Below are 27,690 nucleotides of genomic sequence, written 5' to 3'. Positions count from 1 at the left end.
TGACCTCTTTTTCTGATCATATAAATTTACCTATCACTATGGATGGACAATTTCCCACAGTTTCTCCAACCAGCTTGGTTGACATTGGCATCTTGAGGTAGTGTAACAACTGCCTTATGTTCACCGACAACCCTTTACTCCTAGTCCACACAAACACAATGTGTGAAAGATGCAACTATATTAAGAACCATGAATTCATGGTCTGTCACAACCAGTCAGTACATATGACAATGACCGGATTGACAGCATTCACACCTCACCTCCTACTCCACCCAAACCTACAGCACACATACCTACATATACAGAGGCCCTCACCAGAAACATACCTAAACACCAGAGACCTCCCAAACACAAATTCAAGCATGCTATACATAATACTTCCTCTACAGAACACATTACATATAATAGTTCACAAACCTGTGCCTCACCAGTCAAACTCTTAAGACAAAACACAAAATCAAACATTAGTCATAGGTGATTCCATCATGAGACACACTGATGTCCAACTCACTAGGCTGGATAAGGAAAAGGTCATAGTCAGGTGTCTGTCAGGTGCCAGGATACACTATATCACACATGCACTCAAGTTTCTCAACAACAGGTACTGTTATGACTCCATCATAGTCCATGTTGGTGTGAATGATTTGAGATATACCTCTCTGGACTATATGTAGAGAGACATGACTGAGCTCTCAGACTATGTGTCTCAGGCAGGTATGTCCCTAGCCTTAAGCAGCATTTTACCTTCACCTAGGATGATGCCTTAATACAAACAGAAAATGACTGACTTCAATAATTGGCTTAGCATCTGGTGTCATTCTAAGGGTATCTATTATCTGTCAGCCACCCCCATAATGCCTTTTTAGGCAGTGTCTCAAAGAAAAAATTCCCAACATAAAAACTCCATCTAAAAACAACCTCAAGGTTATGCTGCTAAATGCTAGGAGTGTCAACATGAAACTGCACTCACTGGAAGCTGTCCTCACCTTGGAAGACGCAGACATTTGTGCAGTCACAGAGACCTGGTTCAAGGCTGTGGACAGCACTTAAGCCATACCAGGTTACACCTCCTACCACACGTTCAAATCTCAAACTGAAGACATAAAAACTAAAGGAGGTGGTGTATCAATATGCATTAAAGATGAATGCACCTCCAGATTGGTTAAACACTATGATTCCCTGTATACACTTCAGGTGCAATTAACTGTTGGTAGGACACCTGTTTAAGTCATTGCCAGCTACAAGACCCCCTCTATGAATCAGGACACCCACTCTGCCTATTTGGATCTACTTGGGTCTATCAAGATACATCTGAACACCATGGTTTTGGGCGACTTTAACTACCCATCCATTAACTGAGTAAATTACACATGCTCAGACTCACTTGCCCATAGGTTCCTCGACTTCATTAACTCCAGTGGCCTGAACCAGCTGCTTGACACCCTCACAAGGGGTGCCAACATCCTGAATCTGGTGCTTACCAATATGGTGAACCACTGTAGCAACCCCACTGTGAGGTCCTCCCTGGTGAGATCTGACCACAAATCGGTCTAATTCAAAGTAACTATCACACCTGATCCACCCCCCAGTAGCAACTAAACTAAAAATCTTCTCCAAAGCAGATTATAGTCTCTTACAGGATGGTATAAATAGCATCACTGCACCTCCTCCCTCAGATGGAACTGGAAACTATGCTGAGTTCTACACCAATGCTTTATACAAACACCTGTATGCCTGTATTGAATTGGTCATACCTGATAGGAGCAAACCAAGCTCCTCAAGGAAGAGCAAACCTGACTGGTGGACAACTGCCATTAACAGGCTTTACAACAAGAGGAAGAAATTGTTATCTAAGAGTAAGAGGGACTGAGCCCTGCTAAACTGGAAACACTCCCTCTTCACCTAAACAAGCAAATAAGACTTCTTGTGAAGTGCTGCAAAGCAGACTACAAGTCCAAATTATCTTCCTCAACAAAGGACAACCACAAGGCATTCTGTACTAACATCTGTAACCTAAAAGGAAAGGCCCAGATTTGTGCCGAACTGGTAGTTAATAATACCACATATACTGAGCCTGTGGACATAGCTAACCTGTTGCCCGACAGGTTCTGCGAAAACTTCACTCCCCTGTCCCCACCACATGTACTCCATGACATCCCTACCACCTGTCCCCTACCTTGTATCTTTAAAGAGCAGGTTGTAAATGCCCTCTCTAAGGCCAAAAACACAGCATCTATGGGACCTGCTAACTTCCCAGACTGCGTCCTATATGGGCTCCAACATGAATTAGCAACATCATTGGGTACTCTTTTCAATCATAGTCTAAGCATCGGCTTCATCCCAGCTGAATGGAAAACAGCCACTGTTATCCTCTTGCACAAAGGTGGTGCTTCCACTGAACCTGGGAACTATAGATCTATTAGCCTGACTAGCCTTATGTGCAAAGCCATGGAGTGAATCATCATGGACCTTATCAACAAAGATATAGGTAATCTCCAAACACTTGACCCTACTCAGTTTGGATTTTCTGAAGGGAGATCATGCCTGTTAAACCTGGTGGACTTCTTCAAGACAGTCACCAAGGCCCTGGATGAGGAGAAATCTGTGCATACAGCCTACCTGGACTTAGCCAAGGCATTTGACACTCTCCCACTCAGGTATCATTGACAAACTTACCCAACTGGGCATAAATCCTTATATCGTTAGATGGGTCACTAACTGGCTCACTGATTAGAACCCATATAGTCAAAATAGGGGAATCCACCGCCAACAGCAGACGTGTAATCAGTGTTATTCCACAGGGATCAGTCCTGGGACCTCTACTGTTTGGAATCTATTTCTCCGAAGTACAAGCAAAAACTAAAGGTCTGTTGCTGACAAAGTTTGCTGATGACTGCAAACTGGGAGTGGTTACAGAATCTCTAAATGATGCCAACATCCTACAAGAGGGTCTTACACAAACAAATGATTGGAGCGAAAGTCATGGCCTTAAACTCAATGCAAAAATGTATTATCATTCCTTTTGGTAAAACTGACATTCCTGCTATCACATCAATAGCAACACCTTAAGTACATACTCAGTGGTGAGAGAGCTGGGCACACAAGTTAACAGCAGTCTTACTTTTGACCACCATGTCTCCACAGTGATACGATGGACATTCTATATTGCTCATCTCATAAGTAAGGGCATTGCCTCCAGAAAAAAAAAGAAGTTATAACCTACCGTACTCTTCCCTCATCAGGCCAATAATTGAGTACAATGCCCCTTTTGATATGTACCTTTTCAAGCACCTGCAGCAATTGGAGAATCCACAAAGGTTCCTCAAAAGGAAAATTCAAGGTCAACAGCATCTGTCCTATGGGGAATGTCTGAAATCACTATAACTTTATTCTATTTCATATAGATTACTCAGAGGTGATCTCTGCATTGCATACAAGGCAATCTCTGACCCTGCTTTACTAGAAATGCTGCATATCCATAAGTCAAATGCTACATGGGTTACTAACTCTAAAGACCTTAACCTGGTATGTGACATTAATAGAACCTCCTGGAGGGAAAGATTTGTCTCTTTGAAGTTACCACACCTTTGGAACAGACTCCCACTTCATGTCAAAGAGAGCACCTCTTTGGCCTTCTTGAAACACAATCTAGATGATTGGATGGGTGACTGTAAATTCACCATGGGGGTTCCACCTGTATCCCTCCTGGATGGGGCAATAGGTGCTGATCATGGAAATAAGGGTAGAAACTTGGTTAGGCTTGTAAGACCCCAAGTGCCATTAGCCTAGTAACTTCCTATGATCCTATGGTTCTTCTGGGGCAATTCAGTTCTGAGGATGTGGCGCTCATACATCACTTATGTAGGTTATACCTTGGACATACATCTGATGTATGCAGCCTGGAAGGTCTAAAGGCTTTGGTATGTTGGCCGAGCATTCAGCTATCCTTGACAGGATATCTGGGTTGTAAAGAATACTGCATCAGTGAAATGTAAGGCATCTACTGTTATGGCAAGTTCTTACACAACTGTACTATCTTGTGCTTACAGGCAAGATGGTAGATGACTGGGGCAACCTCTCCAAAGTGGCTGCAACAATAGCAGAATTCTGTAATGCCTGAGACAGATGTAAAGCAGTCATTACAAAAACTATTAAAAGTCAGCACATAGTTGAGCAGTGTCTGCAGCTTATCAAGCTGGCAAAGAATTGGACAGAATAGGTGAGCCATCTGGTTCTTATCTGTGAATCAATATTTCTGTGCTCAGATCTGTTCCTAAAGTAGACAAAGATTAGCAAAGGTTTATGTAGCCTGGCACAAGACCCTGAATTGGCACTCCTTCAAACTTACTTGAACTTGAAAATAAAAAAAGACAACTGAGTTTCAGAGTTTATATCCTTCAGAAAAATGCATACTAGTGAAAAATATGTTATCAACTTTTTGATTTTAAACTTTGTCCTGTGAACTTCATCATTAAATGACAGACAGTTGCGTTTCAGACGTCATATCCTTTAGAAACTGTATACTAATGCAAAACACATTGTTGTAAAAACTTTCTACGTTTATAAAAACAATATTTTAAATTGTATCCCTATTCTGCCAACTTCAAGTTGCTAGATAATTACAGACTTTGAGAATTCAAACTTCATAGCCTTCAAAAAATGTGTACCAATACAAAAACTATTTTTCTAGCATTTTTTCCTCTAATCTCAGGCATAAGCATAGGAGTGTACTTTTTAACAACTCAATTTTTTTTTATTCTATGCAGCATGTGTCTCTTCTTAGCCACTTGACTTACCTGATGTGTGGGCTGAGGAGTCTTTTTCACCGTTACAAAAGTAGCAGGCTACCAGTTCCTGCCCATCCCAGAGAACAAGTAAAAAAAGGAATTAAAAATAAAATACCAAAAAGATATTATTTAATTATGCAAAAAAAATTAGAAGTAACTATGAGTGGCAGCAAATAAGACTAAAGCAAAATAAATGTCCTTACTGCAAGCTGTAATCTATTTATTTATTTATTTTTGAAAAAGCGAACAGAACAGTTTTTGCTCTGGCACTGGGTGTTAAAGATAAAGCCCATTATACAACGACCCCCCCATTAATATTCCAAAACATGCACGCTGATTGGTCAGCATGCACATTGTAAATCAGACTTATACTAATGCAAAAAGGTGTACTGCTTTGGTGGTGCTGCGGTAGCGTTGTCGCCTCACAGTTAGACGTTGCCCCTTCCATTCTCAGTTAGAGCGTCTTCTGTGTGGCAACATGCATGAATGGGCGTTCCTTCGTTGAAGGTTGTGCATTAGGCCCAGCAAGCCACTACGTAAAAATCTACTGCCAATCATTAGCGGATCGGAGTTCCGTTGTGGCGACCCCTAACCAGGAAAAGCCGAAAGACACAACAACAACTAATGGAAAAAGGTCCGGTCGCCTGGACTTTTTCCATTAGTTTAAGTCTTTTTTTACAGCAACAGAGAATGCAAGATCTCCGTTGCTTTTTAGACACTGTCTTGCTATGTTAAAGGAGTTTAACATAGTGAGACAGCTTTAAAAAAAGTAACGGAGATCTTCCTTTCTCCGTTGCTTTTTTTAAAGCTGTCTAGCTATGTTAAACTCCTTTAACATAGCGAGACACTTTGTAAAAAGCAACAGAGATCTTACTTTCTCCGTTGCTTCCACCCACAGCTCTGATGTACTGTGTAAGCATACACATGTGCAGTACATCAGAACTGCTGCAGAATACCAGACAGCTGCCCAAGGGCAGCAAGGAGGCATTATACAATGCCATTATTTAAGAAAAGTAAGTATTTTATTTCTTAAATAATGTCATTGTATAATAGCAATAACCCACTTCTGGGTGCGGGTAATACTGGCTTTACCCACGGTTGTCTTTGTTTGGCCACTCGGGCTTCACCCTTGTGACCAAACCACACCAACCGTGGATAAATCCAGCATTACCCATACCCAGGCATGGGTTATTGCTATAGTAACTGCCTTCTCTACCCTACCCTCTTCCACCCAGCCACCCAATCAGAAGCCTTTGGGTGGTGCCTGAGGCTCATCCCTTATATAAAATGTAGGGATGAGCAGACTTCCATGTAAGGAGGTATCTAAAGAGTGTGGGCAGTAGTCAGGATCAAATTCAGGACAGCATAAATTTCCTCATTTATTTTGCACTCCCTCTAAGGTACAGTTTGAGTTGGCTGCCCTTTTCACCTAGCTCTTTCTAACAGAATAAAAAAAAAAAAAACTTTTGGTACTGGAAGATAGGTTGAGGAGGGAGAACACCATATTTAGTTATTACCATGTGCCCCACTCTCCCAAAGCTGAGAAAAGGTAAACTTAGTAGCTTTGATCATGATGGCCCCCTGTTTACTCTAGCTGTCCTTTGCTACCTGTATTTTGTCTTCACTGGCTATATAGACATGGCTGGTAGACCATCAAGGCAAAGCCTCTAAATATTTATGGAGTGGGCAAGAAAGTTGCAGTAGTTTATTTTTCTTTATTGCACTTTCTTGACCAGGTTATTCCTCCTTGGTTACTGCCCATTTCTGAAAAAGATGTTGGAAAAAAGATTGCCATCATTAATTTAATGCACTCAATAGTCATTGGAAAAACATGTTATATAGAGTATAAAACCATATCACAATATAAGTTTAACTGAATATATCATGCTAACATTTAATTTTTAATCTGTAATAATTTAGTTAATGTTTTAACCAGTTCAAGGAATTAAAGTTCACAGATGTTTACAGTATTCAGTAATACAAACGAGGTAATATTGACATTTATTTCAATTTACAAAATATCTGATTAGTATTGTAGGAGTTTTGATGTGAAAACTTGTAAAGCGAGAGTCCCTGTGGCAGAGAAGGATAAAGCCCTTACTGTGCCTTAGATGGCCTGTGGTGATTAGTGGCATGGATGCTTTAGATGCTGCAGGGAAAGGATGGGGGTGAGTGACCACTATTGGCTTGCCCATCCTGGAGGAGGTAGGCAGCCTAGGTTCACTGCATTAAGCAGTGCATAGGCCTGGTGAGATCCATGCTGTATAATCAATGAACTGCTTATTCAGTAGGTTGCACATGCATGGAGGCATGGAGGCATGCATGCATCTTCGAAATGCAGCAATGGAGGAGCTGGCAGGGTTGCCATTATCTGTTGGGAGTTAAGGCTCGGTCCCCAGAAGCAACATTGTACTGCATGTATCAGCATTCCTGATCTCCTCACTGGCTCTGGACATAGATCTGGGTGAGACCAGGGGAGGTTAAGGTGAGTCAGGTAGACACAATGGATGAAAGGAGCTGGTGGCAGTTGATGGACGGCTACAGAGAAAGGAAAAGTGTGAAGCCCAGTACAGCAAAAGCAAGACACGGAATCCAGAAAAACAATTCAAGCATGCTTTCGGTCCCTGCTATTTGACTGAAGACAGGGACAAAAAGTCAAGGGTACATGCAAATAAGAATTTAGAAGTTAACGAACTAAAGTTCATTTTAACTATGGGAATCAAGCTGCAACACACCTTCATGCAGTTTAATATAGTTTATGGTTTCATTATCTTGTACGTCTAATAAAGTTTTCAGGTAGCTGTTAGTAACAGCCAAACACTTGGGGAAAGAAGAAAAAAGAAAGAGAACATGAACATTTATCAGACATATCAGTAAACAGTTATCTTTGTGGTTACTTAAAAAGATAGAGTTAAGAAAATTAGTTATTGCATATTCTTAACACACTGCTTTGTCAGCTGAGTCTGAGGATGATGTGAGGAAGTAATCGCATATGGGAAATTTTGCTTAAATGGTGCCACCCAATCTGATAATAAGCTAGGAACACAAGTGAAAAGTTTAAAGTACAATGGGATATCAAAGGCAAGCCATTCAAGATTAACTGGGAATGTTTCCCAGAAAGAAAAGGTAAGTATTTCAGAAAATCAGCATCCAGAGCTTTATTACAGCACTACAACCAAGTGCACTCATTATAATTATTTACTTTTGCATGAGTATAGTTAAGGAAGAAACTGAAACTGAAGTAGTTACATTAAAAAATGATTGCTAAATACCTTACAAAGGGAAAAAAGTGCATTACATACATGTGTTTGTAAAGTTGTGTAAGTAAAACTTATCATAACAGTAGATGTTTGAATAATCACTGCTACGGTAGCCTTAGCTCTATGGATTATATGCTGCCAAGGCTATAGCAGCCAGCCAGCTTCCAAAGCTTCAAGGACCTTCCTGAGGCCCAAACTGTCAGACAACTCGATCAGAACTAACTAAAAGACAAGTCTGAGTATGAAGCCCTTAAGAGTTTTCCTGTCAGCAGAAGGAGGGAAGGAGGCTGAGCCCTGAATTGACAATGCTGGTAACAACAAAAAATAAATGTCTACAACCTGGCATAAGAACACATGAAGAAAACAAGGGGGGGGGGGTGGAAGTTGGGAGTGGCTACTGCAATAATGATCATTTGAATATCTGCTGTTATGGGAAGTTTTACCAACACAACTGTACTATGTTCATCATACTAACAACTATTGCAGTAGCCTTAGCCATATTGATAGATTACTTTAGCTTACTACATTTGGGAGGTGGAAGGAGGAGGGTCTAGGAGCCCATGGAGAATGCTTTTAGTAAAGCTTGAGCTGGAGAGAAGTAAGCAAGCTTATAGTACTTTGTAAAATTATGTAGAGAGGACCAAGCAGTAGCTTGCAGAATACTTCTAGAATGGAACCCTTTCCAAAAAGCCATATATGAAGCTAAGGGTGTGGATTGAGTGGGCCTTGACCCTACTTGGAATAATTTTGTTATGGTAAGTATAACAAAAGGTAATAGCCTTAGACAACCATTTGGAAATAGTTTGTTTTGACACAGGTTTTTCCTTCTTTTTACCTTTATAAGAAGAAGGGGGTGTGAGACACCAAAGGCAGGGGCAAGCACATAAATATCAAGGAGATGCTTATCTTGATCAAGGCACTCAACTCTCTGAACCATCTTTGATCCAAGGGACCTCTTCAACTTATTGCAGACAATACCACAGTTATGTGGTACATCAACAAGAAAGGTAGAATGAGCTTGTAACTTTATATTGAAGAAACAAAATATTTGGGGTATATACATTGGTAGGAGAAAATATGATACCAGAAACAGAAAACAGAAGCTATAAGGAGATGTTCAACCATAAAGAAGCAGATCAGATCATTTTAGTTCTAGCAAGCTAAATCCCTAACTTTGCTACAGTCTTTGCTACCACAACTTGTCACTACCCAGATTTGGACATGGGGTGGCTCCTACAAAGAATAGATGTCTCATGGGCTGAGAAGCAGGACATCATTATTCTTTCAGGAAAACTTGGCTAGGCTTAGAAAGGCTCCTTAGGTCATTAGTGCACTAGCAGTCTATGAATCTATGAATCTATAAGACCTTAAACAAACTGAAATCCTTATTATGCTCCAAGCCTCTCTTTTTACACCAAATTATCAGATACCTTTCATAGTTTATACCTCAGAAGTTGGTTGGTATTATCCTATCCAATGGTGCTAGAACTGTTGCTCTGCATCGGGGGGGGGGGGGGGGTCAAGTGTCACTGTGACTGGTGAGCCTGGTGCTCACAATGCTTGTGGTGGTGCTGTATTTTCTGTTTGTACACCAGATCAGATTGTTGTTTCAGTGGGTGTCATGGAAGGGAACTGTAGAATGCCTGTGAAGTACAGAACAGGCAAGCAAACAAGGGATTATAGCATGGCCACAACCTCTTGAAGGAGTTAGACTCCTGATTGTTGGGTCTAGAGAGTATTCTGATGAGGAATCTTTAGGTAGCTACTTGGGAGGTTAAGTCTGAAATATTCTCCTGACATCTGGAAAATGGATAATGCTTTCATCTTATAACAGGAAAATGAATGGCATTACCCATGCCTGTATGTTAAAGAGTCTTAAATGAAAAAAAAAAGAAAGGCTGACATTTATAAGTATTGTTTGTTACTGGCCAGCTTTGAGGAAAGCATTGTATTCAGGAACTGGGCAGACTGAAAGGATATTAAACTGAGTAGAACTCTGGGGAAAAAATCTAACAGTGCATTAATGATTATGCTTTTTTATGTTACTCTCTATTTTGTGTTTCCTTTTAAATAAACAAGCCAGTTTCAAATACTACTTGCTTTATTACAGCAAACACAATGAAATGCTACTTTCTCTCTCTACATAAGTGACAGGTTGCTCATATAAAAATATACACATTTGACACACACACACACACACACACACACACACACACACACACACACACACACACACACACACACACACACACATATATGTTGACATCTGCTTTTTGGTCAACAAAACAGATGGTTGACAGTTGAGTAACACTGACAATCCATGAGGTTGGAGAATATGCTCCTTCCCCAGGGATTATGCAGTCTTGGAGTTAATATATAAAATTATCAGGAGTTACGAGGCACAGCCTCAAAGCATGAGCATTAGGGTATCATTTATTTTTGTCCTTTTGTGTTAACTGTTTTTACTGTCTATCTATGAAGTTTAGATTATCTTTAGTAGATCTATATAGATATATAGATATAGCTGTATATGTGCATGCATGATGTCAAATGCTCAGTTCGTCAAATTAAGTGAGCCATGGCATTACAGTGCCAGTATTCATTTTTTGCAAGATTGTACTAAAATATGGCTGGGATATTTGTCCTTTTTCCCCTTGTTGTGTGCAACTTCAGAGTTGGTTTATGTAAGTTTGGTTTATTTTATTTTCATTGGTTTTGCCCTTATAGCTTTTTTTGTGACCAATTTTTGTTTGAACAGTTTATATCCAACCATTAGTAGTAAACATATGTATGTATATATAAACTCATATGTATATCTATATTTATATCTATATATATACATATATATATATATATATATATATATATATATATATATAACTCATATGTATATCTATATTTATATAGATATAGATATAGATATATAGATATATTGACACAGCACAGCAACAACGTAAGGAAATGTGAGGCTGGTGTAGAAAGGCAGACTCAATAACTCCTCGGCTTGGACAGTACACAGTACAAAGTACACGAGTTTATTGCACACAACACAAAGTAAGAAATTCTCCAGGTTAAGCGCTTTCATCTGACACCTCTTTCTTACTTTGTGTTGTGTGCCTTTCTACACCAGCCTCATATATAGATATATATTACATATATATATATATATATATATATATATATATATATAGAGAGAGAGAGAGAGAGAGAGAAAGAGCTAAAGATATGGATATAAATATAGATATATCGATATATCTATACATATAGATGGGTGTAATCAAAATGATTTAAACACACTAATATCTCTAAACACTTAATGTTTTATTTATTTATTTCACATTTATTTACTGGGAAAGTCCAGCTAGACAGGCTGCCCACTTTCAGTGGAGGCCAGGAGAGAAAAGCTCCAATAGGACCATTACCAGTATGTAAACATAGCAAGAATACATTACAGTAAGTATGTGGGAAAGAAAGCTCCACTTAATACAATACAAAACCATAGTCATACACAAATAACAGGAATTACGTTTAGTGGTAGGTGAAACAGAATAAGACAGAACACTTAATACAGTAGAAAAACACATTGTTATGCACAAGTACAGTGATTACATTTTGAGGTTGCTAAAAACAAAGTTAGACATATACATGATAAATCTGAATAACAGTTGCTGAAACAGGGAATAAGTACCAAAGTTGAAAAAAATACATATACATATACTGCAATTATCAAACTATATGAGCACCAGAAGTAGTAAAAAGAAAAGAAGTCACCCTATATATGCCTCGTATAAGAATCCTGTGATGGACTAAGATTAAGAATTACTTCAAGATAAACTAGAAAATATAAAAGGGTGATTAGTAAATTGCAGTGCTCAGTATAAGTAGCTGGAATAAAAAAATATTTAAATTAAAAAATATCTAAGCTCAAAAATATTTCCCAGGATTTGGTACATATAATGAGGGTATAGGGGTGCAGGGGAATTCAACCTGCAAAAACATTCCTCAGGATTCAATATACTCCATGCAGGAATAGTGCTATTCCTGCATGGAGTAAACCATGTCCATTTACCCTTAGCTTTAACAGCAGCATGCCTTGCAATTCATGAAGGTGTGCTGCTGCTAAGGCTGTATGGACACAAACACTACTGAGTGCAGGGGGCATTTTTAAGTAGTGCACACACTTCTAACATGCCCCCTGCACTCAGAAATTGCAGTACAGCACTTTTTACAAGCATTTCAGTGTCCACGGACACTGAAATCAAATAAAATTAGGAAAACAGTGTCCATGGACACTGAAATAGATAGGGGAGGAAGAAATCAATGCAGTGGGTGTGTGACAGGTTCAGTCACACACCCCCTGCATTGTCAAAATGCCTTACTGCACTTTTCAAGTGCTTTCAGTGCCCATGGACACTGAAAGCAGAAAGTCTGGATAGGAAGCAATGCAGAGGTGTGTGACAGGTACTGTCACCCCGCTCGTGCATTGTTAAACTTTGCAAGTGGTTTCACTGTCCGCAGACACTGAAAGCACCCATCCCAATACGAAGCAATGCAGGGTGTGTGTGACAAGTACTGTCACACACCCCCTGCATTGTCAAACTGCCATATGGCCATACCCTTCAACTGTACAGTTTCCACTTAATGACCAAATAGGGACACTTTTTAAATATTGCACTTACAAACTTGGAAAGTTGATAGACTAAAAGGTTTGCATTATCACGGATTTCCTGAAGGGTATGAAGTCTGAAACCCAAATGTCTTCCATTGTCAAAGTGCCATATGGCCATACCCCTCAACTACAAAGGTTTCTGCAGAATGCCCAGATGCCTGCCTCACATACCTCTCAACCTCCTAAAGCAAGAAAGCCGTACAAAGCCATAAATAATGGGGGGGGGGCAAAGGTCCAAAAATATGGACACTTTTTAAATATTACACTTACAAACTCTGAAAGTTGATATAATAAAAGGTTTGCATTAGCATGGATTTCCTGAAAGGTATGAAGTCTGAACCCCAAATATCTGTCATTATGTTTTGACTTAAACCCTGAGTGATTTGCCAGTGATTTGCGAGAAAACCACAGTCACACTTTCCAAGTTTGTAAGAGCAATAATTAAAATCTGTCCCTATGTGTCCCCTTACAGTTTCTCTTACTGTGACTGACAAGGAGTACAGATACATGTAAATAAAGTGGGTTGATTAATTTCTTTTTTTTTCCATTCTCAGGTATGTTTAAGTGTAGCTGAGCGAGTGTGCGCATTATGGCCCTCTTCTCAGCATTGCTTAATCATTCTATAGGAGATAAAAATATACAGCAAAAATTCTAACACTGAGATAACATAGTGGATAGAGTCCTGGTTGCTTGCTGGTGTTCACAGTTCAAGTACCAAGACAGGCAATTTATTTTTACAAGGGAAAGAAGTATTAAAATTATTTTTATTTTAAATTATGTAGTAATTGATATTTGTCAACCAGGGTGGTGTAGCTGGTCTACAATGGAAGTGTGAGTGCATATAACATGTGAAATCACCCATGTATACACAAGTGTCCCATACAGTATAGTTACACTCCATGGTAATGTAATGAAAGCACATAGAGGGACGTCATTTAAAGTAAATCATATACACTTACTAATATGTCAGTAATGATTAATTAAGTCATTATTCTGACATTCCCTAAAAATGAAAAGTGAGCAATGGTTATCAGTGCTCAGCTATGCCTAGCTGGTTTAAGCATTGCTTAGACGTAAAAGCTAAGCAGCAGGTAGCTCAGCTAAGCAGATTTGTGCACTGTTAAGCAGTGCTCAGCAAATACCCCTTTAAGCACTGTTCAACTCAGCTTAGAGGATTTGTGTACTGCTTAGCTGAGCTTAGCATTTTCAAAATGGTCCAATGACAGCAAAGGGTGGGAATATAGCCTTATTTAAATGGCGCAGGCAGGAATACAGCCAGAATCTATTGTAGCTTGCTCTGAGTAGGAACTATGTCAGGTGTTGGTGAGGGTCTGTGCTTTTGGGCACAGCTCTGGGGCATTTTGGATTCCAGAGTAATGGCTGGGCTCCTTGTAGCAAACCATGATGACAGAATGCTGCAGGGTCAGTACCAGGGCTCACAGTAAAATGCGGAGGCCTGGGACTGTCTAGCATGTGATCTCACCAGTGCTACTGGCATCACTATGCTGACCTAAAGCAGAGGAAGGGGGCATTCTTGACCCAATGGATCCAAGACGCTTGGGGCAACCATGCTCCAGCAGTTTGTAAGTATTCCAGATATAGATGTACCAAATTCTAGCCTGAGTATGTGATAGACAGGTATGCATAATGTTTGTTTGTGTTCTCCCCCTACAGCTGCAGAAGAGAGGGCTTACAATGCTGAGCCCCATGTGGACAGACTGACAAGGCTGCACTGACAGGCTGGTGAGTACAGATTTACCTTGCAGTATATAGTGAAATAAATAAGAAGGAGTAAATTGTTTACTGCACTCTGTGTCTAATGATTAAAAAAACTTTTGACAGACTAATACAGCATATGCAGTAGTAAAGCACTTAAAAACCTAAACCACCAACTTTTGTGTTTATTCTGGTATGTTGTTGTAGAAATAGAATGTGTACAGGTTCTGCAAAGAAACTATGGCTTTGACAGCATGAATTAACAGAGGTTGTTCTGTGAATCAGCTAGTATGCAAAACAGTAGATTGTTGAGCTGTAAATCAAGATATGCATGAAATATGACATATGTTATGCACCAAGATCCAAACCCTGTGTGCTAATGTCAGATGCATTATAGTGTGTCCCTGCTGCAGTGCCTTGTGTTAACTTTTGCTTTCCAAATCATGTAATTTCAAAGGATTACTACACAGTACACTAGCTATATGTCATGCATGAATCTCAGGATTACAAGGTCAGACTGTCTAACCCACAGAATATTAGGCAGAAAGCAGTCAAACAAGAGGCAGCAGGTCCCCAGTAGCTCAGTGTGATAAGAAACAGCATTGTAACTCATTTTAGCACACCCAGACACTGTTCACATCCAGGGAGTGGTACTGAGATATGTGTATATATACACTCACGAAATCATGAATATCTGTAGAAACAGTCAGATAGTGGTAACAGATATTTTTCTACAGGTCTTACAGGTAATGAAATGTTTGTAATAGCTGTTTGAAGGGTATAATAATACACCATGTACAACTGTCCCACTGTCCAACCCAATGCCTGCAAATGACCGCAGGATAGGTACATACACCATACCCTCTTCCCGATACATGTCTCTCAAATGTCATGCTGTCATGGCTAGTAGTCACTGCTGCCAATCACCTTGGACACAGTTAGGAATTCAGGTGAACTATGCTAGTAGCAGACTCACACAACATCATTGCAGGATACCCCTTCTTTGCCAAGTATGTACCCCTGACATGTACAAGCCCCATCCAGTAAAGTAGCCACAGTTCACCCAGTCTGCCCCAAACCATTACAGGTTGACAGTCTAACAGGTATGTATGTGCCACAGAAGCTATGGGCCATAGGTAGATGTAAAGTGAGGGCAGACCTGTAGAGCATTGAGTAGTACTGCTGTGAAAAATAGAATCCAATACAGTTGCTAACGGACTAAATATTCTTTCCCCCACTCGTCATCTGCATCAATAATTATTATTCATATACTGCAGGTATGTTGTTCTCAAACCCTATTGTTGGGACATGTGTTCTATTATTGTTCATATATTTCATTGGTTGCATATTAACATACTTTATTCAAATACCATTATTGTTGGCTTATTGCCATCAATGTATCTTGCATGCTGTTAAAATGCTTACCGTTGTTCCATTTATGCATGTATTCTGTTTGCTATGCAACTGTTTCAAATCTGTTAGTTTGGGTTAATGGGAACATCCCCACGTGCTGTTATAACTAATTTTGAAATGTGTTGTTCATGACTAACCAATATATCTTGGAAAACCACAACACCATAGCATGTTTGTGAAGGCAGCTCCCATCTGGCCATGGCACCAGGCCCAAGCATGTCTGGTACCCAACTCAGAGCATCCTCCTCCATTGGTCCTGCACCACCTTTGGGTGGAACTGCCTCAGGGGACAGGGAGCTGAGAGGAGCCCGTCATCCGCAGAATGTTCTCGGGTATGGTGCGCAGCGTTATCCATGCTGAATTGGGTGGGCAGCTGCACCAGATAGAGGGCTGCCTGTTGCACCTCAAGGGTCAGGCTGCCCCTCTTTTCCAGCCCCCAGCCATACCTTTCAACTGTACAGATTTTTGCAGAATCTCCAGATTTTTGCCTCATATTTTTGGTGTGTTTGTCCTAAAATCTGTACCTTTCTGGCAAATAGCTGAGGATTGAAGTCATTAAATAATGACAAACATTTGAGTTTAAGACTCCACATCCTCCAGAAAATTCATGCTAATGCAAAACCTATTATTCTATCAACTTTCAAAGTTTGTAAGGGCAATAGCTGAAATCTGTTCCAATTTGTCCTTCCAGCATTTTAGGCTTTGTCCAGAGTTTTTGCTCTAAGAGGTTGAGAGGTATGCCCCCAGCACAGCCACCTTTGGGGCCATAAAGGTGCAGTGGTGACTGCCCTTGGGTAGGGACCTCAGTACCATTGTATCCATTTGGGGGCTCATGGGCCTCTGATTCCCAACTACCTTCCCCGTCCAAGGTGTTTACCCCCTCATGTGTCATATACCATCCCTGTCTGCTGTCTTGTGTATCTTGTCTGTCTGCAAATGCTACCTATCCTACCCAACCTACCTCCCCAAATGTACCTACAACCCTTTCCTAACATCCCACTCTCACCTAAAAAAAAAGCCATCTGTTCCACAAAAAATCATTGTCCCATATATAGCTCTACATTTCACCCCCATGTACAGTAAAATTAAACAATATACCCACTAATTATTCTACAAATGTCTGTCGCCAACACCTCTCCCTGTGGGGTGTGAGGCTATAAATCCCAAATTCTACACATTAATCACAGCTGTTGCTGCAGAAGAAATGTAGAGCTATGGTCCTTTCCTACACCCATCCTGCACATCCCTAGCTGGTTTTCCTAATGTTTTACCCCCTGCTTGCTCCCATTTTACCACTTTCCTAGCACCTTTTTTCTTTTCTTTAATTAAAACTAGAACAGGTGTAAGTGGTGCTAAGTGGATGTAACCATCTGTTAGCATCACTTAGCTTCATGCAAGACTGTGCAAACCTGCTTACAACTGCTTTAATCACTCTGTCTTCATCAGCCCTTGTTCTGCCCAGCAACAGAATAATCAGCCCTGCCAAGTCTTGAACCCAGGACACTGTGCACTACAATCACAGCAATGTACCACTACACCATGTGAGCTGTGAGGATTTGTAATGCTTTTACAAGCATATCCAGCATTGTGGTCATTTAACATGAGTGAAACAAGTCATCACTACCAAGTCTTTAACCCAGGACCGTATTCATTACAGTCATAGCAATGTACCTCTACACCATCTGAGATGCAGGAATTTGTAATGTTTTTACAAACATATCATGCTCTACAGTCATTTAACATAAGGGAAAAATATATATACATAGTACTCTTATATGTATATATATATATATATATATATATATATATATATATATATATATATAAACCAACCTCTTACTGCAAAACATCTGCAAAAGGCCTGACAAAGTGGGGGGATGAAGGGCAAAGAATAGTGACATCTTTGAAATATGGCTGTTATACACGTAGAAGTCTGCTACAGTAGCATGGTTTGATTTAGTATATATTCCCTGATAGATTCCAGGTCTGAAACAGAAATGATTGTCATCATTTACTGAAGTCAATGCTCACATCATCCTAGTGATTTGTCAGAAACTCACAACTGTTATGTGGAACAGACCAAACATATGAGCCATGTATCTAGACTGTGTCTCAGCATCTGGACAGTGGAGAGGTATGACTGTAGTAATGTAACAGAAGAGAAAAAACACTGAGAGCTGCCAACCATTTCACCCAGCACCTTCTGAACCACATTAAGACCAACATGACACTACCCCAAATCAGCTCTGGGGAAATACCCATGTATCTCCAAATATATCATGCACTACAGAGATGGAACTGTAGGGAAAAGCAGACATTGGTGAGAAATTGTTCCCCCACACCATTTGCACCACAGTCACAGCAACATAACAATACCTCAAATGAACTCTACAGTAAAACAACTGGACAAACATCCTGATTGCTAGTCACACATTACTCCGACATATACTGGCACGACTCACAGTCTACTGGGAATCCAGAGGTGTTACAGGACATTTCTCAGTCTTCCCCTACAAATATATATACCTGATAGACCACCAGCAACTGTAACAGCATGCACAATCAGATAGAAAAGGATCTATGACACTTACATCTGCTACTCTCCCTACTCATTCCAACAAACATTTACATACAACACTGCTACACAATCTTGGCAGTATGTTAACAATGGCCAGACATACATAACTTTCAATGGTACAGTTTTCCACAGTTTGTCCAGGGTGTGGGACCATATTTATGGCCACTGTTGCATACCACTTCCAGGAGTCTGCTAAGTCACTGGGATGATATCAGGAGTGCAGTCACTAAATAATAATATACCATACCTCTGAATCTCTTACTGCAACACATCTGGACAAAGCATGACATACTTGGGGGACAGGGGTCCGAAAAGTGGGACATATCTCACGTCTGATCAGATCTGTCAGCATTGCAACAGTCGAGATGTCACATCAACAGTGTCAGTCATCTAGATCCATTGTTACTGACTTCAGGCTTCAACGATTAGCCGGTGCAATGCATATTTTATGAGGAACAGATCAAAAATATGAGGGAAAAATCTGAATGTTGTGTGAAATTCAGGACAGTTGAGAGGTTGTTAAGTAATTAAATATAAGAAGCTTACTTCAGTTTCAACTCTTTGCAAAGCTTTATAGAAACTCTTAAGGACAGTGGCTGGCAAAGAAAATTGAGGAAGAAATAATATATATTGCATCACAGTAGCTCACAAGGAGAAAGAAGAGGAAATAGTTTTTATGACGATGGTGTCGAGTTACTGTTATACTGCACATGCTTGAACTGAGACAAATTCAGATCAGTTCTAATCATTTGAAAATCTGAATGAAAATGATTACAGAAGGGATGGATCGAGAAGCCATTTAGGATGAAGAACAGAGTATAGAGCTCAGATGGAATTTACCACTGAGAAGTACTTCATCAGATTTGTCCATAAGACACTGGGTCTTCATTTAAAGATTGAGCCTCTGCCCAGAGATAGATCTTTGACCACGATCTCATTTCCCAGGCAAACAAAGAGTTGCTGACTAGTGTGCCTAAGACCCTGCAACAAAGTATGTTCTAAAAACTGTGTTAAAAGAAACTTTGTAACCATTGAGCACCGCACATTGAACAGCCAGTTTAAACCTTCTCAAACTCTCCCAGTCCATACTTAATTGCTAAGAAATAAGGAGAATTTGTACTTAAATCCTGTTTCCTACCTCCCCATATCCAACAAAGCCCATTAGTTTCCTAACTAGAGTAAACAAGGAAAGAGACTCTCCTGCAGCAATTCTGCTAAAAGTATTTTAAATCTAGTGAAATGAGAAAGTGCTCTCGTACATACTGATTGGACTAACTGATTGTTTTTTCCCACTTCCCTGACTAGGGTGTAGCCCCGCTCTGTTCGCTCTCCTACCACCCCCATTCCCACCCACCTCCAGGTCATTTCCTTTATACTTAACCACCTACTTCCTCCCACATAAGACTCCTCCCCTTCCAGTAACCCCTCCTAAACACAATGCACCTCTACTACACCAATTAACTCCACCTGTACATCATGCCTTGCACACAACCAACCCAACTACTAAATGCACTAATTTATCCTACTATAATCATTACTTTGCTTATTCTTTCCAACCTAACCTTTACCACACTCAACTCAGAAACCACACCCTTCCCCCATGGCAGACTGACTCCACAATTAACCACACCAAACTAAATAGCATCCCTATAGAGCAATACATCCTCACCCACACCCAGCACTTTGCCTACCCACACTACAAGCTAACATTCAGAATAAATATTCATAGGTCTCAAAGACTAAACAAAATATTACACAAATTTAGAAGACACTACTCACACTTACTCAAAACACTCACTAGTTGTAGTGACGTACACTCCAACCCAGGACCTACATCACCAATCAATCCCCACCCCAAACCAGCTAAATGCCCTTTACAATAGACATAACACATCTACCCTCTTCTTAAACATCATTGTAAGAAGCATACTCAGTAAAACACATGACCTTCATGCTTTGCATATCCTATACAAACCTGAAGTCACAATATTAACAGAAACATGGCTTAAACCAGAAAACCACAATGATGAAATTACTGCCCCAGGCTACAATATGATTAGAAAAATAGACTAGGAAAAAGGGAGGGGGTGTAGCAACCCTCTACCAGAATCACCTTACCATAAAGCAACAAGACTACAATAACTCAGAAATCAAACATGTAGAACTAATCCTTAGCAAATTAGAAATAAATCTGAATAAGCACATAATTATTGCAGGTGGCTATATCCCACCAGGCAATAACACAACTGTCATGGAACACCTACTTAACTGGCTTTGCAACTCCTTTCCATATGAAACCATACTACTAGGGGACAAAATGCTCCAGCTACAATCCCTCTGCCTTTTTAAACCTCCACAGGTTTACCCAAGCCATACTAACTCCCACAAGAAATGACAAAGCATCCAAACACAAATCTATCTTGGACTGGATCCTAGTATCTGACCCCACTCAGGCTCACCTATCTGGCTGTCTCGCAGGCAGCCTTAGTGACCATCACCCAACCCCACCTAATTAGGTATAAATTGCAATCTATCAACCAACACATCCTCAGGGAAGTTCACAACAGAAAAGAGTTTATAGCCACTAACTTCATCCAAGAGCTACAAAGTGTAAACTGGGCCCTCTCTTAAACAACTAGCCCTAGACAATGCAATTAAACATTTCAACTCAACCTTCCTAAATATCCTAAACCATCATGCACCTTCCCAAACCATTAGAATAAAAACTAACTATGCCCCATGTCTCTCCAAAGACACCAAAATTAAAATGAAAGAAAGAGACAAAGCTTGGACATAACATCAGAGAAATAGAACCGTATGTCTTAGACAAAACTATCTAGAACTCTGAAACAAAGCCAAAAAGCAAATCAAACTAGCTAGACAAAGCCAATAACTAGAAAAACATGCAGTAAAACCATGCTCATAACCCCCAGAAATTGTGGGCCACATTAAATAGCATACTCCGCCCAGGACAATCCACCACCCCATCCCCAGACATTCACACACAATTCAACAAATTCTTTACTGCAACTGTCTAAACCCTGGCCAATGCCCAATACAGTACTAGTAGTCCAACACCAACAAATACCCCCACCTTTCTCAATACTCAACCCAACATCCCCACCTTCAACCTTCACCCTGTGTCCACCAGGTAATTTCTAAGCTCCTCAAAAAACTAAAACCGATTACACTTGCAGGTATTAAGCTTCCAGCAGACTTCCTTCAGATATCAGCTGATGCCATAGCCTACCCAGTCACTAGTCTCATAAATAGATCGTTGCTGGAAAACAAAGTACCCACCTCCTGGAAAACCTCACACATCATTCCACTACACAAAGGTGGAAACTCCTTAGATCTTGGGGAAAGTGAAGGTAGACAACAAGGCAAGTCCGTGGCAAATCCATTTAGATAATAATGAATTGGCCTGGCAGATCCGTACTGGTGCATATATGCACCCAGGTTTAAATGAGTATGTTTCCATCTCCTGTGTTTAAAATTGTTATCTTTGAAAAGGTAGTCCCCTTATGTGTGGAATTTAACTAGTTGCTGTGTGTGTATAATGTTAAGAAGAACGCTTGCTTTTACTTTTGGTTTTTTATGTTAATTTAATGAGGTCTTACTGTTTAACATAGTTTATGGTATTGTTAAAAGCAAGTGTTTTCTGCATTTATTACCTGTTATCAATTATGTCCTATTGTTTATTTTAAATATTTTAACATTTTAAGGTTTTCCTTATTTTGTGTGTATGGGTGTGTGTGTGTGTGTGTGTGTGCGTGCGTGTGTGCGTGTGGGGGTGGGTGTTTTTACATATATATATATATATATATATATATATATATATATATATATTTATATTTTTATTTTAAGAATGAATTATGAGTGTCCTAGTATGTGGACGCCCACAATTTCACATGCATTCACATGCACACAATATTTTATGGCAAGGATGAGGAACAGAGTGTGGCAATATTTACTTATTTACTTATTGTGGTAGTTAAGTTATATTTATATGCTTGTCATTGATTTAATGTAATTAACTAAAATTTTTTGATTATTTAATTGATTTTAAATTGTATAAATGTGATTGCAAGCTGTTTTAAAATTTGTCTGAGGAAGGAGAGACACTGAGCTCTCCGAAAGCGTTTTTGGTGCTTACGTTATCTATTAAACTCCGTTTGCTTTGGATTTGGCTGCTGGTGCTAGTTTTTGTGGTTTTTGGAAACTCCTTAGAGCTAACCAATTATCGTCCAATTGCAATTTTATCACCTCTGTCCAAAATATTAAAAAGAGTGGTTCACACTCAACTAATGCAACATCTCAAAGATAACAACCTTCTCTCTGCTACACAACATGGTTTTAGACCATCTCACAGCATCGCCACAGCCATCCTATCATTCACAGATATAGGTAACCACCACAGAAACAATGGTCTGTTTGTTTCCTCCATAGTCTTAGACTTATCAAAAGCCTTTGATATGGTTAATCACAGCATTCTTCTCAATCCTCTATCTAGCATAAACATAAGCCTCTCCTCTATTGTTTGGTTTAACAGCTACCTATCTGGCCATCAACAAGCAGTTCTCTGGAAAGACCAACTATCACCCTATTGCCAGTTACCATATGAGTCCTTCATGGGTCTATTCTCAGTCCCTTACTGTTCTCCTTATATACTAACCACATCACTTTCTCCTCACCCTCTATGTCAGTAGTGCAATATGCAGATGACACCACCCTTATTTGCACTGCCTCCACACTACATGAACGTCAATCCTTAACCCAGACCTACTTCACCCTCACAGAAACATGTTTCACCAATATCAAACTTCTTCTCAACCCCCCAATAAAACAAAAACAAACAATATATTTGGCCCAGGGAAACCACCACCCCTAAGTGATAGGTTCTCCATAAAATCCAAGGACAACACTCAAACAGTCCTACCACACACACAAAACTGCTAGGTGTTGAAATTGACAACAATCTCAAATTCGACATCCATATTGCTCAAACCATCAAGAAAGTTAACAAAAACTTGGACTCCTTTATAGGAATAAATACTTTATGACTAATAACACCAAAGCAACCATTGTAAGGACCCATCTCCTATCCATCCTCTTATATGCCTCTCCCATCTTAACTAATCTCTGGCAAACCAACCTAAATAAAATGGAATCTTGTTATAACAAAATTGCTAAATCTGCTACTGAATCCCCTTATAGGTCCCATCACTGTGTCACTTAAACAGGTTAACTGGTTGGAGTTACCTCATATGCTACTACTCAACCAGCTATCTACTGTTCACAAACTCTACTACTTTCCTAACCTAACCCCTGCACTACAGGAACTCATACAACCACACATCCCCACTAGAACTCTTAGATCCAGCAACCAAAACCTCATAAAAGTCATCAAGCACAGAAATTATGCTGGCAAATCCCTTTTTGCCAGTACCATTGCCAAAAAATGGAACACCCCACGAAGCCATACAACCTCTACAACCTCCACTACTCAGTTTAAAAAACTCCTGAAAAAACATTTTCAGAATAATTGGTTATGCTCATGCCATTCACCAGACTAACCCTTAAAAAGGTAACTCGTCTGTACCCCAGTTACTCTCAGACAGTCTGTTTCATAAATACAAAATTCTGCCTCTTTTAGGTCTTTTGAGTAGATGTCTTTTGATACTCTATACCTCAATGTTTGACTTTTGCATGAACTGTTAATTTAATGTATTCCATATTGTATGTATCATCTCCTAATGTGTATGTAATGAAAGCTCTCATAACATGAAACAAATGTTCCATGCAATTGCATGTTATTCTATGTATTTGTTGATTGGAGCTTATCTCCTTCCTGGGCCTCCGCTGAAAATGGACCTATGTCCAGTCGGACTTTCCCGGTTAACAAATGTAAAATTAAATAAATAAAAATAAATAATGGTGTTACAAACTGAAACAGTTGCTGGTGTTACAGGGTTTGTTGTAAACAGGGTTTGTTGTAACATAACATCCCTGAAGGATATGATGTCTGAAACACTAATGGATGTCAATATTTACTGACTACAATCCACACATTATCCTACTGATTTCTAAAAAACAAAAATTGTCTGAATAGCAGACCAAACATAACAGGCAAACCTCTGGGCAGTCTGTGGACATCTGGACAGTTGAGAGGTATGTCAGAGACATATCACTGTCAGATGTCAAGTCACGCAGAAAATGCATGTCCAGACAAACCCTGTTAATCTAGCAATCCTCCATGTGTATAACAGCGATACTAATTTACAATCTGTACCCAATTCTGGAGCTTTGCTCCCCATGTTGTTGGGCTGTCTCCACATGTCTTGTCCTGAGAGGTATTTCCACCTATCATCTATGAAGCTGTAGCCTACATACCTCCATAATGTCCTCCACACAGGCAAGGAAAAGGGGCAAGGCCCACATTAAGGACTTAATTGTAGCACTGTGTTGCTATGGCACTGGCTAATGGAAAGATGACACAACTGCTCTGGATGCAAGTAGCAAGTGGGAGGCACCGATTGATGCACAGGCCATCACCTGCTCAAGAGCATTACCTACAAAAGGCAAGCTGCTGCCTATGCAAAACAGGTCTGAACCCATCTACACAAAGACAGACTGTGACTACACAAACCTAACCATTTGCATTTTTCTGAGGAAACTCTTCAGCACTATAACAGGTATGTCAATCATGTAAACTTGTAATGGAATGCAGAAGGGGATGCAATAATGTGAAATAGGAAGTTAAACACTAGGTCGCAACAAGACCTGCTGGACTCACATGCTGCTGTCCGGCACTTATGGCCATTCCTGCTTGCCCTGTCTGCAGTGACATGGATTACATCTCTGGCCCCTGAGTGACCCCAGCAAAGGTCAGCTCATGTATGACTACTACTGGAGTGTCTGTTGTCCAATATTGGGTGTGACACTGCTAGGCCAGCAACCTGTGATGTTGTAAATAGTCATATGTCACCTGTGAATGCTACTATGATACATATGCTTGTCTTACAAATGTAAGAGACTTATATAGAGTATGTACATAGCATAGAACAGACACAGAAGTGTGTGTGTTGAACTGTATGTTACATACTGAGCCCATACCTGACAGCTGTCCAGAGTTTTGCAGACTGAGTACATGTCTGCCTCATATTTATAGTCAATCCGTCATACAGTTGTGTATTATCTGGCACATCACTGGCAACCCATTAAAGACTGAAGTCATAACATAATAGCATACATTTGATTGTTAGATGTCATATACTGTGGAGTAGACCTGTGAAAGCGACACCGTCTTTGCTGGCAACTAAGTGTGTTTCAACTAGATTCATAAAGTGACACTATTTTCCAGCCTTTGCTCACCAGTGATGTGTGCTGTTGTGATGCCTTGCTCTAACAGGAGCTAGGTGTTTTAGCATGAAACCCATGTTAATGCAAACATAATACTGCAGGGTATTAATTTGCATATGTTGTCTGCCCCTTGCAGGTGAACACAGGGGTTTGTGTCCCGCCCCCTCACAACCTCATGTCAGTGTCTTAGCAGACTCCCATGATGATGGTGGTGATAGTGAGGCACAGCTGGGGTTGTTGGTGCCTGAATCTGTGCCATTGTTTGGTATCCCACTTTCACCCACCATGTCCCCGCACACAGTGTGTCCACACATACCCAGTCCCCAGCAACCATGGATAATGGACAGGTTAAGGGTGGTGGCATGGAACAGACTAGTGTGCTGAGTATGGTGAGTGTGAATGTAGACACCAGCCATAGCCAGAGAGCAGACGAGGTCACATAGAGGCAGATGGACAGGGATGCTTAATGGAGGACTGCTGACCATCAAGCCCCTGTCACAAGTGTCACAGTAGGTGTTACCAGATGCATGTTACAGCCCATCATGGAGGCACAGGCTCGTACTGACTGCAACACCAGACAGATGCTCAGGGTCATGAATGCAGCACTCCCTGCCATGTGTGATGGCTTCCACAGCATTTGTGATGCCACACATCATCTTGCAGATGTCATGGATAGATAGTAGGCTGAGACATTGTCACTGCTTGACCACACACACACACACACACACACACACACACACACACACACACACACACACACACACACACACACTGATGTCAGCCATATGGCCCAGTTTATGTCTCTGGCGATCCAACACCACACCCTGTGCATCTTATGATACTTGTGCCACACCCCTATTATCCATACCATCGATGAACAGACATGCTCATATGGGTCTGATGCACAGGGTGACTATGGTACAGTGTAGCAATGTCATGCTGTGTAAGGTGCTGTCTGCTGGCAGTAGTTATGGGTACACATCGAAGTGTATGTACCTTGTTAGCCATGATGCACTATCGCTGTTAGTACTGCTGACTGACTGTAGTGTTATGTACTGTATTCTGGTTGTGTTCCAGGTGTCTGTGTGTCTGCAGGCTGTGGGCCTTCTGACAGTAGCAATGATGAGTAAGGCAGAGTGGAAACACAGTGAACTTTTTATAGCCAAGGTACAGCTGTATATGTACATGTTTACCAGGTGTGTTTACATACAACAGTGTGTGAGGAACAATTGCGACAGTCAGTGTGACCTTGCATACATACCCTTGACACAGCCATCTTCCCTTCATACATGTCACTTGGGGTGTTCTGTAGGACCACAGGCTCACACATACAGAAAAGATAAAGTAAACAAGCTCTAGCCTAGGGAGAACGCCTTCACCATATGAAAATGAAAAGCCACAATAAGGCTACTCCCTCCACATGGTAGCTAGCTCCAAGATGGTCCATTTGGTGGGTATTATATATCCCCTTTCTTGTAGTTGCTGGTATGCAAGCACTACATATGTATCCCAGGTCCTTCCTTAAATAAAAACTATTTTTTTAATTCTGTTCAGTTAAAAACGACAAATTGCCTACTTCAAAGTACTGGTTCAAACACTAATAACACTTTCCTCGGAGCAAATTTCTTGTTATAGTAACTTGGCTCAATATAATAAGAAATTACTCATTCATTGGAAGTCACTTCCAGCTACCTTTCTTCATGGAATGCAAACCTCCATTCACTGACAACTATATGCTCCGCTTCCCCAGTAGGTACTTCCAAAGTTCTAAGTCAATAAATTGCCTGTATGCAAAGCACTGCAGCAAGTTGCAAAAGGTTTCTTACTTGGAAGCCAACCTGTAACCTGCATACAGCCTGTGTGTAAAGTGTGTGTGGGGGGGGGCAAGTCCCAAAGCTCTTCCTT

The sequence above is a fragment of the Protopterus annectens genome, chromosome 4.part1 (assembly GCF_019279795.1).
Source record: "Protopterus annectens isolate FY-2018-M chromosome 4.part1, PAN1.0, whole genome shotgun sequence".
NCBI lineage: Eukaryota > Metazoa > Chordata > Ceratodontiformes > Protopteridae > Protopterus > Protopterus annectens.
The sequence above is the reverse complement of the archived record's forward strand: the minus strand, read 5'-3'. Positions refer to the sequence as shown.